We start from the raw sequence: 20,689 nt of genomic DNA, 5'->3' as shown, positions 1-20,689 counted from the left end.
ATCTCCACATCCCTGACTAGTGGTCTCGGCTCATGGCAGTAGATGGACATACTCACATGAGCACACTCGATCTGGTAACGTAGACAGGGAAACCTCACCCGGATTCAGCAAAAGAAGAGCGCTTCTGTCACTTTTCAAATAGGACCAGACTCTCATTGTAAGACTCTCACATACACGTTTTACCTGGCTTCATACCATGACTATAGTTTAGATGGCGGTGAATCAAATTTGCATTCCAACGCTGTTGAGCTCTTCCTGGGCCAGGCTGGCACCACCTTTATTTTGCCTATCTCTACCTCCAAGTAGGTATTATTTCCCCACTTTAGAGAAAAGACAACTGGGGCTCAAAAAGGTTAAGTAGCTTCCCCTGTAGTGACTCAGGGAGTGAAGAGTAGAGGAGCGAGGATATTAGTCCAAATCTGCATAATTCTGAAACACGTGCTTGAAACCACTACATATACATGTATATACATACATATGAAAAGCATTAAAACAAATTTGTTTTGCAGTATGCCAAGCTCTGCAGATCGAGGGAAGAATTTCAGACAGGGTAACAACTTCAGAAAGCTTGCAATCTATGTGATTTTAAGACAGAGAAAGCACTGATGGTGCCAAGACATGAGAATGTAAATGCAGATCTGTCAACTCAAGGGGACAGGTGCAGATATTTACTTTGGTGACTATGAAGAACTACTTGGAACTATGTTAAAAACTGAATATGAAAACCATATACGCTAATCTGCAATGATACAAAAATGCCAGGAGGTCGAAGACAAGAAGATAGGAGGCAAAAGAAAAAAGAGCTTTTGTGTCGGAATGAGATGATGAATACAGTTGATGGACATGTAGCTATCCTTATAATTTTATACACAAGAATATCATAAATGAGAAGATTATTACAAAACCCACTGTATTCAAGGAAATCATAGTATATTACTTTTTTGTAAATGAAAACAAGATAACTGTGTTTATCCTAAACATATCTATTTTTACCTAATACGTACTATAATTTCTGACTCTGGTATTTTGATCGGGAAGCTTGTTCTAACCTGATATTGGTTAAGAAACCTAAAAATCTAGCCTGCTAGAATTAGGTCTGAAAGAGTATTAAAAACATTAAGAAGGGCTCAGGGATGAGTTGCCAGGTAAGGTCAGGGTCAGCAAAGAAGAATAACTTAAGAACATGGGCTCTGGAGTCAAAATGGTTCTACCACGTTTTGGCCCACAGACTCTAGGGGAGTTTCCAGACACCTCTGACCTGGCTTCAATTTCCTCATCTGTAAAGTAGGGATAGTGGCCCATCACACGGGGATGTTTTGAGATTATGATTATAAGCACTTAGTATTATTCCTGACATATGTCAGTTATTATCAGAACACTGACTTTGACTTTCCATATTTTTTTTTCCTTCTAACCTGATCTTAACTTGTTGGGCTGGTTGGGGATCAGTGATTTCAGGTCAATGAAATGTTGCCTGTATATATGACTGCACAGGTGAATTTCCTAAAGGTGCTGATCAGTGTATTCATAAGGAGGAACGATTAGCAAACAAATGAATTAGAAGTTCAGATGACAATTCAATTGTGAACCCCGTAATTTGCTAGCATCAGACCTTTTGCCCTAACAGCAGGTTTCGAAAAGAGAAAATACTGATTAACCTAAGGTCATTACTACAAAACACCAAACCGTGAAATTCTATCTCTACTTGTGAAAATCATTCCCAGTGTCCTTAACACTCTCATCTTGAAATGTCTAGTGAGGGAAAAAGACCTGAGGAAATCACAGACCAGAAGTATGAACGAGCTCCTAGTTGGTGGCATTATAGGTAATTTTCCTTGTTGAAGATAACAGGTACACACACCCACCCACCCACCACATACAGATGCAAAAAACAAACGTGAGGCCATTCTCTACCTGAAGTATCATCAGAATCACTGACAGATAGAGTTAAACTCTCCTGTCTCCCTTCTCAGAGATCCAAAGACTACTTGTGAATCAGAATTTCTACGAAATTTTGGGGTGCCTGGGTGGCTCAATTGGTTAAGCATCTGCCTTCGGCTCAGATCATGATCTGGGGGGTCTTGGGATTAAGCCCTACCTCGGGCTCCCTGCTCCATGGGGAGTCTGCTTCTCCCTCTCCCTCTGCCCTTCCCCCTGCTTGAACTTTTTCTCTCTTGTTCTCTCTCAAATAAATAAAATCTTCAAAAAAAATTTCTATGAAATTTTAAATAGATACTCAGATGATTCAGAGGAGCCAGTTTGGATCATTACAGACCCACGTGGGATGTCTTCCTTTACTCTACAAATAAGGAGCTTCAGCCATCTAGACAGTAGATGAAAGATTTGTTTTCGCTTTATTTGTAAATGACCGTCTTCCCCCTGTGAAGACACAGTGTCTTCCCTTTATATATGTCTGAGTCTAAATTTCCCCTTCTTACAAAGACTAGTTTGTACTAGGGACCATCCCAATGGCCCCATTTTAATTTAATAAGCTCAGAAGACCCTATCTCCCAATACAGTTTCATTCAGAGTTCCTGGAGGTTAGGACTTCAACATATGAATGGGATGGAGGGAGCAGAATTAACCCGTAACAGGCTGTGACTTTTGAAATTATATTGTGTGCCATCAGAGTGGTAGAACCTTTTCCTTCTAAGACAGAAACAATTGGAAGGGTGCAGACATTTCATCTCCATTATGTAGTTTCCGCCAATTTGTCGTCAATGTATCTTTGAGAAAGGGAAGGGCTTGTTCAGTGACAGCTGTCATAGTCAGATATAGGAAGCATTCTTCTCCAACCTCTGCAAAACTGCATCATCCATTTTTAAAAATCAGTGCAGTTCTAAGAAATAACACAAACTATATTTTGCATTATTTTTCCAATAATATTCATTAACACATTAAAGTATTTTTCTTCTTGGGACCTTGGAGGACATTCTCCCTCTGTGTTTGAGATGAGCATTAACAACTAGCTATGTTTTGTTCTTTCTTCTCATGACAAAAATTTTATTTCATTTATTTATCAAATTTCAATACAGCATCCATGCTGTTCAGGACACTGGTTCAAGATTTTTTGCAAACAGATTAACTCACACCGTAACTAGGTCCATATTTACATGTAGAGCAATGAATGCAGATAAGGAATAAACTGGTAGAAAAAATGTCAGACTTTGAATCAGAAGTTCAAGTTCTAGCTCTGTCACTTTTAAGTTATATGAGGCACAGGAAATTGTGTGAAGCCTGGGCGACTCAGTGGGCTCAGTGTCTGACTCTCGATTTCTGCTCATGTCATGATCTCAGGGTTGTGAGATCAAACCCTGCATTGGACTCTGCTCAGCAGAGAGTCTGCTTGGGATTCTCTCCCTCTCTCTCTGCCCCTTCCCTCCTGCTCTTTCACTCTCAAATAAAGTAAATATAAAATAATTTTTTTTTAAACTACATTTCTTCATGTATGAAATCAATGCTCTCACTGAGCTGTTTTAAATATTACGAGGAAACGCAGAAGTTAGACACTAACACGTAAAATCACACTTCTTAACTCTTCCTTTTTCTCCTTCTGCTCATTCTCCTCAAACCACCAACATCAGTATGACACTTTGGAACAAGGGATTAGAAGTAGGGAGCTCACTGAGAGACAGCCATCTGCCCACATACAATGGATTGATTTATTGCAAAAGCCCTTCTGGAAATATCTCAAAATGTAATGTTTTAGAATGAAAATAAAATGCATGCTTCCTGCTAGCCTGGCCTTGGTGGCTTGAAATATTAACTGGACAATTCTCACGTGTAAGAGTCCACATGGCTATTCATCTTTGGTTTTCAACTTCTGTTCTCAGGGCCAAGTTAAGGGCTTAAATCATAAACTGGCAACAGTTCAAAAGACTCCAGGAGAACCTGAACATTTCTATAAAAACAAAATAAAAAAAGCATACTGTGTTAAGTTGTTAGAACAAAACACATATGCCAGGAATTTTCTCAGTAGCTCGGCGAACATCTGACCATACAGTGCACGTAGCGTGCACTTGGGGACTTTCGGCTACTGACATCCCAGCCCTACTTCCCAACAGCTGTGCCAAATTAGGAACGCTTATTTTTAGAAACAATAAACTAGAAAGAACCTCTCCTCTGTCAAAAGACTGGTTTGCTCATGTGATTTGCCTCTCACTCATAAAGGAGATTTCCGAATTACATCTCTAGATTTGAAAACACGAACTCGTGCAAGCATACAAGACGCAAAAATATTTCTTGGCTAAACCTTTTAAACAGTAATGTTTACAATTACAATAAAACCAAAACGGACACATGAGAGGAATCAACTCCGGGCAGGTCCATCGAGAGCCAGCCCCCACTGGTGTTTGCACATGGCTGTAGAGTTTTCAAAGGGTGTTTCTAAATAGCACGCTTTTTCATTTGTGACTAGAAATATTATTTGAAAATAGAAAAGAAAGGAATGTTGTCTCCATTTTAAAGGATGCTGAGGCCCCGTGAGGTCAAGCACCTCAGCTCAAGTAGCTCAGTTAAAAGGTGCCATCCAGGAAATACCGAACCTCAGGACTTTTAAAGATGCAGCTGGGGTTTATTTTGACATCATGGGACATGGACAAGTGCCTGAGGAGGTTCCTCAGAGAAGGGGGAGGCATCCTGCTTTTTGTTTCAGTGGTGTGAAAATATGGCCGCCCCCAGTACCCGAGCGGCTTGACACAGAAACATATTAAGGCACATTACCTGCAGGCAGACGGACAGAATGAAGAAGCTGGACCACAGTCAGGTCTCTCTCCTTTTGCCATCAGCTTTGCTGGAAACTCAAGGCATCCCTGCCTGACTGCTGCTTGGTAACATACATTATATTTGCCAAGAATATCTTAAGTTACTCCAAGACAGGGAGCTTATAGATGTATTTGTCTTTTTAGTTACTATTTTAGGTGGCACCACACAAAGCAATCTGAATACCACAGTTGTGAAAATACATTTCCTAAGTTTTGCATATAAAAAAAGCCAATCATTTATTTCAGGATGTCAACCTCATAGAATGCCCCATTAAAGAGGTTACACTCGTTAACCTCGAAAACATCTCATTTGTAAAGTATCCCTGGGTCATGGTGGGAAGTTGCAGGTAAAGTACACTTCTGAGGGATGTTTCTAGAGTTTGGTCAAGTTTTGCAGCCATACCCTAGAAACTGATGAAGCTGTGGATAAGATATTGCCTGAGGAGCTTTCCTGCTCATGGTGTCTGAATCTAGAATTAATTTGGTTGTAACTATTTATATTTCAAATCCTAATCCAGGTCCACTTGAGTCTATGTGATGGTCGAGGGACAGAAAAAGACAAAGACTGTTTCATGGCAGTTTAAACACAGATGCCCCTAATTGGTATGAGATGCTGCTTCTAGTTTTAAATCAGCGGGACAGACAGCAGATTCTCTGGCTTCTTGGGGAGCAATGAAATGAATCAAGCAGCTGAAGACCGATATTAAAGCCTGCACCCACTGTGGAATCCCAATTGGTCATATTCACCCCTCCCGATGTGGGGGTCAGCCACAATTCACAGTCAATGCTAAAACACTTTAAGAAGTATTTATTATCTTCCAGACATAATTTACTGCTTTTGATTATTCATTTTTCATTACTATGGAAAGCAAGATTAAATTGTTTCAGAAGCAACTGCTTATATTAATCTTTCAAACACATGCTCCATGTAAAAACCCTCTGTCAGGAAAATGCACATAATTCCTGCTGCCAAAACAGCCGTAGATAAAAGTAAACCAACACTAAATAAAAATAGTTTTAGAGTCCAAACTGTGGTGGAGAAACAGGAGCAGACAGAGAGAGAAGACACAAAGTAGACGATCGCAGGGTCGGTGGGGGTGGGGAGGAGTGCTCGAGAGTTCATTTATTAGACCCAGCAAATTTATCCTATGAACATTTTAATTTCAAAAGTAATTTAAATTAGCTCTTTATTTAACTGTGAAATTAGATTACTTCTCTGTTTAACATGCAATACACTCAGGAACTTAATAAACGACAAGGAGTGAGGTAGGAGTCACACCACATCTTTGAATCCATACAAATTGCATCTTAGCGCTGGGAGAGATTGGAAATAACCACCTCCCTGGTCAGGACAGGAGGCTGGATCTGGAGAGGTGACTGCACCTTTCTGAGCTGCAGAGGGGGTTAGATCAGACAGCTAGACATGAGCAGAGCCAGAAGCAAAATCAAGTTACAGAGGAAATCTATTCCACTGTACCACTCAGCTTAACGCACACTTGGATAGTTTGGGGTTTGAAAGCCCAACGATTACTATCTTTTGGTAAAATATTACTTTCCTCTTGACTTGCTCTCCTTATTGAAATTCTCCCTCCTACTGACCCCAAGACACTGACGACAGTCTGCTGTGTTTCTCGCCATCCCTAGTTTAGTCAGTGGATGCCTCCCCCACTGACTACAAATGTAATAGAGACACTTCCAACATTCTATTCTCTTCCTTCTCTACATGCTGAAAGCTGTAATTACCAACACCACGCGCTGCCCAGGAGTTTTTTATTCTATTTACAGAAGAACACTCCAACGTTAAGGGCCAGCATTAGGGTCCCTGAAAGCCATTCTTAACCAATGATGTCTGGGAGGTGTGGACATTGGGTTGCGGGTTCCTTGGCCCTCAGGTGAGATAAATCTGAGGTCATTGCAAACTATGATCCCAGAGCTCCCTCCATGGGGCTGAGCTCTATGGCCCACAGGGGATACTGGCTTCATGATACAACCTTTACTGGCTTACTTCCCTTTATGACCTCACCTCTTCACTCACTGTTTAATGTTTCCCAGGATCACTCTCTAATAAACAACTTGCATTCAAATCCTTGCCTCCGGTTTTGCTTCTAAGGGAACCCCAGACATGACATTATCTAAACCCATGCTATACAGCTCCATTTCTGCAGTCTGAGTGGGGCCATTCGCTCCATCCGGAACATATCTATCATGCGTATCCACCCTTATCAAAGTTACCCACCCATCAAGGCCCAAGGCCAGGCTCACCGCTACCAAATACTCCTAAGACATTCACCCAGGAAGAACTCCACCCAACTCCAGAAATTGATACCTTTTAACTGTACACTCCAGCACATCTCATAAGAAAATGTTTACATGTATATTTACTTTGACTACAATCCAGGAACTAAATTATGAGCTCCCAGAGGGCAGACACCTTGTCATGTCTATTCTCATCTCCAATAGAGCAAATGTGCTTCTATGTGGTAAGCATTCATTAATTTTCTACCAAACAAAGGTGAACTTTAGAAATGTCCCTAAATAAAACCATGGGTTTCTTACTGAAAGATTCTTCCTTATGGAGTTATTTTCTTATCTTACAGGGATCTCTGGCTTTAACATTCTGGAATGAATATGCCTAATAAGGCAGAGTAGATGAGAGAAAAGTGCTAAAATGGTCTCATTTCTCTTAGATTTGGATCAGAGGCACTGGAGCCTGTCTGTTACAGAGAATAAAAAAAAAAAGAAAATACACTTACATCAATGGATAGATCACCCAGACAGAAAATCAATAAGGAAACATTGGCCTTAAAGGACATGTTAGACCAAATGGACTTAAAAAAATATTTACAGAATATTTTATCCTAAAGCGACAGAATACACATTCTTCTCAAGTTCATATGGAAAATTGTCTAAGATAGATAATATATTAGGCAAAAAAACAAGTCTTAAATTTAAGAGGACTGAAAGCATATCAAGCATATTTTCTGATCAAAATGGTATGAAAGTAGAATCTAATTACACGAAGAAAATTGGAGAGTTCACAAATATGTCGGGATTAAACAACATGTTACTGAGCAACCAATGATTCAAAGAATAAATCAAAAGAGAAATTTTAAAAATACCTTAAGAAAAATAAAAATGGAAATGTAACATCAAAATTTATGGGATGCAACAAAAGCAGTTCTAAAAGAGAAGTTCATAGAGATCCATGCCTAGAAACAAGGAAAGTCTCAAATAAACAACCTTACACTTCAAGGGACAAGGAATGGAAGAAAAAACAAACCCCAAAGTTAACAGAAAGAGGGGAATAATAAAGGTTAGAGCAGAAATAAAGGAAATAAAGACTAAAACAAAAGATCAATGAAACGAACAGCTTGTTCTTTGGAAAGATAAGACTGACAAACCTCTAGCTAGACTCACTGATTTAAAAAAAGAGAGAGAACTCAAATAAATAAAATTAAAACTGAAAGAGGAGATTTTATAACTAATACCACAGATACGCAAAGGATAAGAAGAGACTACTGTGAAGAATTATATGCCAACAAATTGGACAGCCTAGAAGACATTAATAAATTTCTAGAAACATACAACCTACCAAGAATGAATCATGATGAAACAGAAAATCTAAACAATTACTGCTAATGGGATTGAATTAGTTAGTAATCAAAAACTTCCCAATAAACAAGTCTAGGAACAGACAGCTTCACTGGTGAATTCTACCAAACATTTAAAGAGTCATTAATACCAACCCTTCTCAAACTCTTCCAAAAAATATGAGAGTGGGAAGTCTTCCAAACTCATTTTACAACACCAGCATTACTCTGTTAACACATCCAGACAAGGATGCTACAAGAGAAGAAAATTACAGGCCAATAGATTTTTAAAAATCCTCAAATGAATGCAAACTGCATTCAACAATACATTAAAATACAAAAAAATGAATACATCATTCACTAAGGTCAACTGGGATTCATTCCAACAATGTGAGTATGATATGATATCTGAAAATCAGTAAATGTGATATACCACATTAAAAAAGTGAAGGATCGGGGCGCGTGGGTGGTTCAGTGGGTTAAAGACTCTGCCTTTAGCTCGGGTCATGATCCCAAGGTCCTGGGATTGAGCCCTGAATCAGCCTATCGGCTCAGCAGGGGGCCTGCTTCCTTCTCTCTCTCTCTCTCTCTGCCTGCCTCTCTGCCTACTTGTGATCTCTGTCTGTCAAATAAATAAACAAAATCTTTTAAAAAAATTAAAAAAAAAAAAAAGTGAAGGATTAGTGGCACCTGTGTGGCTCAGTGGGTTAAGCCTCTGCCTTCAGCTCAGGTCATGATCTCAGGATTCTGGGATCAAGCCCTGCATCAGGCTCTCTGCTCAGCCAGAAGCTTGCTTCCCCCTCTTTCTCTGCCTGCTCTCTGCCTACTTGTGATCTCTCTCTGTCAAATAAATAAATAAAATCTAAAAAAAAAAAAAACAGTGAAGGATATAAATCATATGATCCCCTCAATAGATGCATAAAAAAGATTTGTTAAAATTCAACATTATTTATAATAAAAATTCCCAACAAAGGAGGTGTAAGAGGGAACATATCTTAACATAGTAAAGGTCAGATATGACAAACTCATAGCTAACAATATACGTAATGGTGAAATGTTGAAAGCTGTTCCTCCAGGTTCAGGACCAACACAAGGATATCCACTGTTGTCACATTTATTAAACATAGTGTTGGAAGTCCTAGCCAGGGCAATTCGGCAAGAAAAATAAAAAGCACCCAAATTGGAAAGGAAGAAGTATAGCTTTCGTTATTTGCAGATGACATGATATTATGCATAAACCTTAAAGACTCTCCCAAAAACTATTAGAATTAATAAACAACTTCAGTAACATTATAGGATACAAAGTGGATATACACAAAATTCTGTTGCACTTCTATACATCAATAAGGAACTATCAGGAAGAGAAATTAAGAAAACAATCTCATTTATAATTTCATCAAAAAGAATATCATATCTAAGAATAAATTTAACCAAGGTGGTAAAAAAAAAAAACAACCTATATACTGAAAATTATGAGATAGTAGAGAAATTAACTGAAGAAGACCCAAATAAATTCTATATTCACAGAATGTAAGAATTAATATTGTTAAAATGTCCATACTACCCAAAGTAACCAAAGATTCAATGCGACCTTTACCTAAATTCCCTTTTTTTCACAGACATAGAATAAATAATCTTAAAATTTGTATGAAGCCATGAAAGACCCTGAATAGCCAAAGTAATCTTGAAAAAGAAGAATAAAGCTAGAATCACCACATTTTCTGATTTCAAACTATATTACAAAGTTCTAGTAATTAAAACAGCATGGTACTGGCCTAAAAACAGTAGATCAGTAGAACAAAATAAATCACCCAGAAATAAAATCACACATATATGTTCAATAAATTTGTGACAAAGGAGCCAAGAATATACAATCATGAAAGGAGAATCTCTTCAGTAGATAGTATTGGGAAAATTAAATAGCCACATGCAAAAGAATGAAACTGGACCACTCCTTTATACCACACACACAAATGAACCCAAACTGGATTAAAGATTTGAGTGCAAGACCCGAAACCATAAAACAGTTATACAAAAGCACAGGCAGTAAGCTCCTTGACATAGGTCTTGGTGATGATTTTTTTTAATTCTGACACCAAAAGCAAAGGCAACAAAAGCAAAACTGAACAAGTAGGACCACATCAAACTAAAAAGCTTCTGCACAGCAGAATAAACCACCAACAAAATCAAAAGGTAACTTAATGAATGGGAGAAAATATTGCAAGTCATCTATTTGATAAGGAGCTAATATCCAAACTATATGAATAACTCCTATAACTCAAGAGCAAAAAAGACAATCCAACTTAAAAATGGGCAGAAGATCTGAACAGACATTTTTTCCAAAGAAGGTATGTAGAAGGATCAGCAAGGACAGGAAATGTTAATCATTGTTAATCATCGGGAAAATGGGAATCAAAACCACACTGAAATCTCACTTCACACTGGCCAGAATAGCTGGTATCAAAAGAGATGATAACAAATGTTAGTGAGGATGTGGAGAAAAGGGAACCCTAGTGCAGTGTTGGTGGTAATGTAAATTAGTGCAGTTATAAAAGAAAATGGTAGGGAGTGTCCTCAAAATATTAAAAATAGAACTACTGCATGATCCAACAATTCCACTGGTGAGTATTTATCTGAAAAAAATGCAAACACTAACTCAAAAAGATATAAGCACCCCTATGTTCATTGCAGCCTTATTTCTGATAGCCACGACACAGGAACAGCCTAAAGAGTGGATGAATGGGTTAATAAATTGTGATATACCTATATAATGGAATATGAGTCAGTCATAAAAAAGAATGAACTCTTGCCATTTGCAAGAACATGGATGGGCTGGAGGGCATTATGATAAATGAAATAAGTCAGACAGAGGGAGACAAATTCTGTATGATCTCTTTTAATATATGGAAACTAAAACTAACTAGCTAAATAAATAACCAAGCGAACAGATACAGAGAGTAGCCTGGTGGTTGCCAGAGGCAGGGGGTGAGGGATGGGAGAAATAAGTGATCGATTTGGTTTTTGTACCTGAAATAAATTGACTTATTCTTTTTTAAAAATAATTACATCATAGATGCAGTATCTGGCATGTTATAGGGACCTCACGAGTGTTACTTTCATTCTAAGATGCCAACTGAGATTCACACGAGACCTTTGCCTATGTCCCTCAGTAACATGACATTTACAACTTCCCAATGATCCACCCAATTCCCAACCATTATTTATCTGACATAATTTGCCGGGGATGTGTGAGAAGAAAAGGGAAGAAGAAAGGCCTGCAGGAGGAATTTATTCCTAGGGCATCTGGACAGAGAATTTATCTCCTCCTACACCATATCATGAAAACTCCATTCAGACATAAATGAATAGGATCGGGTTTCTGGGGAGAAAGGCAGCCTAAACTAAAATAGTCTTATATTTTGTTACTTTGAGACTTTTTGTTAATGTTTGTGGGCAAAAGTTCCTGTAAGTGAAGGAATTTAGGCATCAGAGAATCTAATGATACAACATGAAATTGATGTTGAGATTCTTTCTTTTAAAGATTTATTTTCTTAAATGTATTTATTTTAGAAAAAGAGAGAGAGAGAGAGAGCGCAAGTGGGAGGAGGGACAGAGTGAAAGGGAAAGAGAGAATCCTCAAGCCAACTTCTCACTGAGTGCAGAGCCCAATGTGGGGATCGATCCCAGGACACAAGATCATGATTTGAACCAAAATCAAGAGTTGCCCGCTTGACCGACTGAGCCCTGAAGCACCCCTGCTGTTGAGATTCTTGATGCTAAACCAAGAATTGTTCTCCCACAGTTAGCCACACGCCAGAGCAAGCACTTCTGCCTCTATCTGTGTTTTCATCCTATACATAACCTTAACTTATTTGGATCTCTTGGTTTCCTGAAGTCGGTATGACTGTGTACCCGCCAGCTTGTTTACGGAGCTATTGGTTTAGCCACACTTTCCACAGTGCTAAAATCTCCTGGCTCACACCAGAAGCCTACAAGTCCTGTCCTCAGTAGCTCCTCGGTCCCATCACCATAAACTTGGCAGCCTGAGTTTATCTCAGGAAAAAGCACCATTTAGTTCAAGCTGATTAAACACTGTAAATGAAAACATGAGGACAACATGGCCTTCTCAGTTCCTGCACTTCCTTTCTATTCCAAATGTGTGATCCTGAGTGAGGGTATGAATACTGTGTCACAGCAATAATATTCTAGCTAGTCTCAAGTCCTCGCTTCGTATTTTTAAACTAAAATTGTTTTTTGGCTATAAAATTTAAAAGTTCAAATAACACATAAAAGTATTAAGAATACATGGACATTGGGGAGGGTATGTGTTATGGTGAGTGCTGTGAAGTGTGTAAACCTGGCGATTCACAGACCTGTACCCCTGGGGATAAAAATACATTATATGTTTATTAAAAAAAAAAATTGGAAGGGGAGGCGAACCATAAGAGACTATGGACTCTGAAGAACAACCTGAGGGTTTTGAAGGGTCAGGGGTGGGAGGTTGGGGGAACAGGTGGTGGGTAATAGGGAGGGCACGTTTTGCATGGAGCACTGGGTGTTGTGCAAAAACAATGAATACTGTTATGCTGAAAAAATAAATAAATTTGAATATTAAAAAAAATTAAAAAATAAAAATAAAAAAATTTTAAAAAAAGTATTAAGAATACCAAAAAATGGCTTATACTCGAGAGATGGAGAATGGAGATGTTTGCCCAACAATATGAATATATTTACCATAGAGCCGTACACTTAAAAATGGCTAAATAGTAAATTTTATGTTATGTATGTTTTACTATAATAAAAAAAAGTCACCTATGACACCACCACCCAAATATAACCACTGTTTTCATTTGGCTTTAGATCCTTTCTGGATGACTGAATGAAGGCACAGGACTTTACACATACACATCTATTTTTAAAATGAGATCACACTAACATAATATTTTATACCTTCCAAACTATTTCAGCACTATCTTGGTGATCTATGCTGATAAATAACACCATTTTTACTTGATAGATAATATTAAATTATATAGATGTATCAATATTTAACCAAGCCCCCATTATCAGGTATTTAGGTTGTTAGTTTGAAAGCACTGTTTCGGCATACTTTTCTAAAATTACAATTGCCAGGCCAAAGGCAGGCACATTTTTAAGTTTTCAACATAGACTGCCAGATTACAATCATAATTCCCCTTGTTTAATCTCCTGTCTGTGTGTCCATCTCACTCTCACATGCACAGCAATTAAAGCCAGCCAGCCAGCAGCCCCCTCCTTTCCCCCAGCCTATTCATTGAAGTTTAAATTCCACATCCTGGCATCCATGACCGTCCGTGATCAGGTTTCAATTACTTTGTCAGAGTTTACCACTCTGTCAGAGTTTACCTCTCCCTTCTTGCATTCGGGCCCCACACAGCACAGCCAAGCTAGATTACTCCCAATGTTCCCATTAAGACTCCCAATTCCCTGACTCTGTGTCCTTCCTTCCTGGAATATCCTCACCCACCACTAACACCTGTTGAAAATGTGTTCATTTTTCACGGCTCAGCTCAGAGTGGATTTGCTCCTGTCCTTCTCCCCTTTCTGTCAGGGGAACAGCTAACGTTTACCACAGGGCACTAACCAGTGGCGAGCACATCTCACTTAACTTGACAACAGCTCTAAAAGCTACATTGAGATAATTCCCCTTCTCACATAGATGAGGAATACGAAGCATGGAGAGGTAAAATAACTTGCCCAAGGTCACACAGTTAATGAGAAGGGGAGATAGATTCTAACTCAGTCCTTCTGCCTCCTATTAATCGCTTTGCAGTTCACAATTAGGCAAAACTTCAACTTGGCTTTAGGTTTTCTGGCTGTTAAAATGAGGGAGGGTAGGGGGTGCCTGGGTGGCTCAGTCAGTTAGGCTTCTGCCTTTGGCTCTGGTGTGATTCCCCTGGGGCTCCTTGCTCAGCAGGGAGTCTGCTTCTCTCTCTCCCTTTGCCTCCCACCCCACCACCCATGCTCTCTATAGCTCTCTCACTCTCTCAAATAAATAAATAAAATCTTTAAACAAAAAATGAGTAAATGTAGGTTAAATAACGATGAACTTACTTTCAACTCAAATATGCTATGAGATGTTAAGAGTTTCTTAAATATTTCATGCATCTGAGTTCAAGTCCTTTGCATCCCTCAAAATAAGGATGAAAGTTTATTTGCTGGCCTACTCAGAACATTTCTTAAATAAATAAGATTTTGTCCTCTAAGTTCACTGGAGACAGGATGAAAAATACCAATACACTGAATAAATGCCATTGTTTTTACTACTTCTCAGTGATCAATCCAAAGATGAGAATAGCAGCATAAATATTAACCAAAAATGCAAAGACAGGACTGAAAATAGCATTAGGAAACTAGTGTCAGGAAACTGCTTTTCATGCAAGACTGAAGTTTCTAGAGGCTTCCATAGCAAGTGCAAAACTATGCGTCCTCTTGATTTTTTTCATTTGAGGGTTGCTGTGCTCAGGAAGCAAAGCAACACAGAACAGGAACCTGAAAATCAAAGCAGATCTGTCAGAAACTGGGAACTCAGAGGCCAAAATGGAACAGATGGGCCTCAAAGCTGGCTCGGGGCATCGAGCCAGAAGCCTCTCTTGAAGGGACCTTGCTCCAGGATGTTAGAAGCAGATGTTCCTCTTTGCCTATAAGAAGAGTGGTGCCCGATGCCAGCCCAGTCACTCAAGTAACTGGGAACAGGGATACAAGGACCCGGGTCCTTGAAGGTAGGCTCAGCTGACTGACGGTGTGTGAACTCTGAAAGGTGGGAACTCAGTCCTTCGAGAAGGATGCTGTCAAAGCTGAGATAACTTTGAGGATAACTTTGAGGAGATAACTTCGAGGGAGGCTAAAGAGCCCTTCAGAACCATAATCAGTTAGGGTGTGTCCCAGGTGAATGAGAACAGCAACAACTTGCTTTAATTTGTGCATTTATATGTTAGTAATCTGGGAAACACTAGACTACAAAAATGACATGAGATCAGAAAGGGCGTTTTACTCAACTTTAAACCCCCAGCATGTACCACGTTACTAGACACAGAGTAGATCATGAAAATACAAATAAAATAAGAAGGGAGAGAATGGACTAAAGATTAAAGTCCTTAAGAGCTGTGTTTTCACCTTTAGCTATTTCTTATGATTCTTAAAGATTTACTTATTTATTTTAGAGGAAGGGGGCAGAGGGAGAGAGAGACTCTCAAGCAGACTCCTCGTCAAGTGCAGAGCCTCACCAGGGCTCAATGTCACCACCCTGAAATGATGACTTGAGACAAAGCCAAGAGTCAGAGCTTAACTGACTGAGCCACCCAGCCGCCCCTGTTTCTTATTATTCTAATATCAGTTATTACCAATCACAGTACAGACATTGGGGAAGAACCACCCACTGTGACACTGATTTAGAAATCATTTGGGCCATTCATTAATAAAAATACAAACAGCTTCATTTAATGAATACTCAGCAACATGCCAAGTAATGTGTGAACTGCTAGAAGTACATTATGATTATACAATCCCCAAAACAACTCTCAGAAGTAGCTGCTACGTCTCCACGTCACAGAAGAGCCGAGTCCCAGGGCATCAAGCAGCGAGTCAGTAACGGAGGCTGATTTGAAGTTGAAACCTCTCTGGTTCTCGAAGCAGTGCTACAAACCAGCCTCAAACTCTCCAGAATGGGACAAAGTCTCTACAATGGCAGAAGCAGGAGAGGTTGGTGTTAACTAAACTTACTGTGGTAATCAGTTTGCAATATATATAAATACAGAATCATGTTGTACATCTAAAACTAATAAAATGTTAGATGTCAGTTATACCTTAAGAAAAACAAACAGCAGCAAGAGGAGGAGGTGGGCAGGATCCCAAGTCCTTGAATCTTCCTCAAGGTCTTCCCACATTGCATCAGGAGCAAAGGCTTCTAGAGTGGTAATACCAGCTTGTCTGACCACATTTGGTGTGGAAATAAAGGCAAGCTGAGGGTTCTTCAGATGGTTGCTGCTGAAGATTACTTTCACCACTCGTTCATTTTAAAGAGTAGAAAGAGCGACGTCAGATATGAGCCCTTCTTGTACTTTGGCTATCAGCAGAAATTATATAAATAGACATGGGCCCCGGGTGGCTCAGTCAGTTAAGCATCTACCTTCTGCTCAGGTCATGATCTCATGGTCCCAGGATCTAGCCCCGCATCAGGCTCCCTGCTGAGCAGGAATCTGCTTCTCCCTCTCCTTCTGGGCTTCCCCGACTCGTGCTTGCTTGCTCTTTCTCTATCAGATAAAAAAAAATCTCTAAAAAACAAAACAAGACAAAACAAAAAACCAGACATGTACATAAGATTCTCAGAGAGCCCTGGTCCTCCTTGCTAAACCTCATATTTGTGATGCACTACCAGTGAGGACTGTGAGCTTCTCCAGCAAGGCAATGCAGTTACACTGTACATTTTCTGAGCTCTGGACTTCCCAGCCTCCATGAATCCACTGTGAGATGAGATACTCTAGGATGGAGAGTGCCTCTCCTCTGAAGTTCAACCTTCTCCACCCAAGTTAATGGCTCCCCTTAAGAAGTAGCTTGTTGTTGCCACTTAAAAGTAGCTGGGCTTTCCTTGAAGGTCTCCAAGGATGCCAAGTGTTGGGGCCGTCTCTGGCCAACCTCAGGACCCAAAACAAGAAGAGCCCAGTAGTAATGCTGTGTTCCTAATGTCTGAAAGCAACCAGAAAGAGATCTTTTAAAAAAAATCTAAAAAACAGAAAACCTTCTTCACAAAGCTGTTCACTGCAGCATTATTTCCAACAATGGGAAATACTTAGAAAACAACTTCAAGGTCCAACAAGGAAGAACTCTCCACAACTTAAGAGTGACATGCCCATACAACACAATATTATACAGACTATCAACATAATGTTTATAAAGCACTTATTGTCATTGGAAGTTGTTAACCTATTAAGTCACCTGACAAAAACATAAAGACATACCATCAATGAGATCTTAAATACATTCATAGAAGAGAGATGGAGGGAAAATACACAAAAGCGAATGACCACACTGCCGTATGGTCAGAGCTATCATTTTCAACTTCTTCCCCATCTTCATACTTCTTCAATAGCTTCCCAATTTTCTGTAATTGGCAGGCAATCCTTTTAAAACTAGAATAAATGCAAAACTGAAGGAATTCAGCACTAGGTTGACAAATAGGTCAGCATCAAGATGAAAGCACAAGGGTTTCCTCTGATATTTGTTGGGTATGGAAACATACAGAAGTCTTTCTCTCCAAAGACCCTACCAAGGCCAAGTTTCCGCTGAGCATTTACCGCTACTCTGCGGCAGTCTGAAATAGGGAAAATATGCGTAGAGCTTAGTTCCTGCCACTGCATAAGAATCAAAGCTTTCACGAACTCCCTGGACACTCTGCAGACCCTTGCAGTTTAACTGGGAACAAGAGAAATGGCAAGTTGCTGAATACTGATAAAGTATTCTTGCGGCAAGATGCCTGGGTGGCTCAGTCAGTTAAGCAGTTGCCTTCCACTCAGGTCATGATCTCAGGGTCCTGGGATTGAGTCCCACGTCTGACACTCTGCTCAGTGGGGAGTCTGCTTCTCCCTCTGCCCCTCCCCCTGCTCATGTTCTCTCTCTCTCTCTCTCTCTCTCAAATAAATGAATAAAATCTTAAAAACATTAAGTATTCTTGTGGCAATTTCTGTAGGATAAACTGGGTCCCCGGTAGACAAGCTAATCAGGAACATTCTTCTCCAAACATTTTATAAAGTGTTTCATAAAATCTCAAACAGCTCTAAATACATTGACATGTAACTCATATCTAGTTAAAAAGGTATCTAAATTGACAAAGTGAGATGTAAACTTTTTTAAAAATTGTTTTAAGAAGCCACAAGGTCACAAGGATGATATTCATCAAGCTCATTGCTAATAACTAGGAATGAAAGTAAACAGCACAACACAAGTCCTGACAAAGTTTTCAGCCTCAGCATAGTCTCTGGACACTAAAGAAAGTTCTGGACCTGTGCTCATCCCACCTGCCGTCCTCCTTAAGTGGGTGACAGGTAACTTCATATGAGAACTTGGCTAAATTACAGTGGGCAGTTGTCTGGTTTCAATGTTGCTTGTGAAGGTATTTTTTTAATGTGTGATAAGCAGTTAAATCAATAAACTTTGAGTAAAGGAGATTACCCTCTGTATGTGTGTGGACCTCATTCAGTCCATTGAAGGCCTTATCAGCAAAGCTGGGGTTGCCCCAAGGAGGAATTTTATTCAAGTCAGTGAAAGAGAAGCCCTGCTGGAGTTTCCAGCCTGCTGCCCCACAGCAGAATTTGGATTCAAGACAACAGCATCAACTCTTAGCCTGAATCTCCAGCCTGTTGCTGGCCTGCTTTATGGATTTCAGACCTGGCAGCCCTACATTCATGAGAGCCAATTCCTTAAAACGAGTATCTCTTTGGGGCTCCTGAGTGGCTCAGTTGGCCAGGGAACATCTGACTCTTGCTTTTGGCTTAGGCCACGATCTCAGGGTTGTGAGATCGAGCCCTGCATCAGGCTCCACACTCACCGGGGAGTCTGCTTGAGATTCTCTCCCTCTGCCCCTTCCTCTCCTGCCAAAAATAAATGAATAAATTTTTTAAAAATGAATATCTCTTTCTCTCTCACTCAGTGGGAATAATATATACAGACACAGACAGAGACATAGACATAGTTATCTCAGGTTCTGTTTTGGTAGAGAGTCCTGGCTAATACAAGAAGAGTGAGCATATTTCTTAGTAGCTTGAAGCAGTCCTGGTTTATCACTTGTTGTTTCCTGTAATTAAGAGCCACCTCTTTCCCTCTGAAATGTGTGCTGCTCGGGATGATAAATTACATGATCACTTTACATGTGGAGTTAAACGCAGATGTACGGTATTCCAAAGTCATGAGCTCCTTTCACTTACAATGCTGTTTTTCAATCTTCTGGGGAGACACACAGTAAGAAATATACCTTAGGTCATAAAATAAAACTGACTTTAGTGCATGCAATACCATGGGCTGTTTTATATTTTATAATGTGTCCTTTCCAATGCTCTCTGCAACCCACTAGTTTTATTGAGTGATCCATGGATGGGAGCAAAATTCAGTTTGGAAAGCACTGACTTAGGGGAGTCTGGGGCTGACGGGCCTACAGTGTTCATTCCTGTCTCAGGACATACTGGTGAGAGGGAGGGGAAAGGGAGAGGCATGTGGAACAGAGATTTTGCTCTGCATTCCATACAGTCTTTGGTGGTATTTCTCCTAAATGTCAAAGAACCAGTAGTAAACATAAAGACGTCCTACAGGAATATGATTCTAGAGTGTTTTCCCATAGTGTATCTCCCGTTTCCAAGGACTCCTACACATGGAGAAGTGGGAGAATTAGCCACACCAGCATCCCATTGGGTTGTGCTGTCTCTGGCTTTACTCTCCTCCAGTCCCACTTACTTTCCTGGCAGGAAGACCCATAACGTCCAGGCACAGGCAAGGCACTGCCACTAAGTCCCTGTAGCTCTCGGCTGCAGGCAGAATAAACTCTAGGTCTCACGTTTGTATCGCAGGTTCCATAGAGCCCAGTGTCAACCTCCTTTTCAGCCTTCTCCTTCTTCTCACTCCTCACCCTACTGTGCCCAATGCTCATCCACATGCCCTTGCCTCCACTCCCTAAACTCCTGCCTAGAGCCTCTGGCCAGCCCTTTCCCCAACTACCCCTAGGTGTCCTGTTCAAAGCCCCACTCAAACCCCATTCTCTTCACAGGGCTTTCCAGAGGTTGCCAGGGACTGGACAGATCCCACAGCTTCAAGATGGGATTTGGCTCGAGTCCAAGGGGCCCAAGTTCGATACAAGCACTTTCCCATCAAAAGTTGTTCTTATTGAGGGGCACCTGGGTGGCTCAGGGGGTTAAGCCTCGGACTCTTGATTTTGGCTCAGGTCATGATCTCAGGGTCCTGGGATCGAGACCCACACCTGAATCCCTCTCCCTCATCCCCTCCTCACTCTCTCTCTCTCTCTCCGAAAACACACGAAGTTGTCCTTATTGAGGAAGTGCAGGAAGGTCAGTGAGAAATAGAGGGCAGGGGTAGGACTGGACTGGGGAGGGGGAGGAGCAGGAGACAGCACAGACAGCTCGGCAATGCATGGGCTGGTACTCAAACAAGGAAGGCATACAGTTATGAAAAGAGACTACGGCAGAGAAGTAGGTGGCTCTCCTGACGGCACGATCAGATGTGACCAGAGCTCCCCAAAAACCCGTAATGTAACGGTTGGCTACATGGGGGCATGGAGCTCAGGAACAGCTCATG

The 20,689-nt window shown here is 40.4% G+C and overlaps 1 protein-coding gene across 1 annotated transcript in view; it reads right to left on the bottom strand.

Annotated features, from left to right (window-relative positions):
• FAT3 (FAT atypical cadherin 3) overlaps positions 1-20,689 on the bottom strand; it is a 662,119-nt gene that overhangs the window by 433,114 nt on the left and 208,316 nt on the right. The gene's annotated exons all lie outside the window — the stretch shown is intronic.

The sequence above is a fragment of the Meles meles genome, chromosome 8, assembly GCF_922984935.1.
Source record: "Meles meles chromosome 8, mMelMel3.1 paternal haplotype, whole genome shotgun sequence".
Lineage (NCBI taxonomy): Eukaryota > Metazoa > Chordata > Mammalia > Carnivora > Mustelidae > Meles > Meles meles.
The sequence above is the reverse complement of the archived record's forward strand: the minus strand, read 5'-3'. Positions and strand labels throughout refer to the sequence as shown.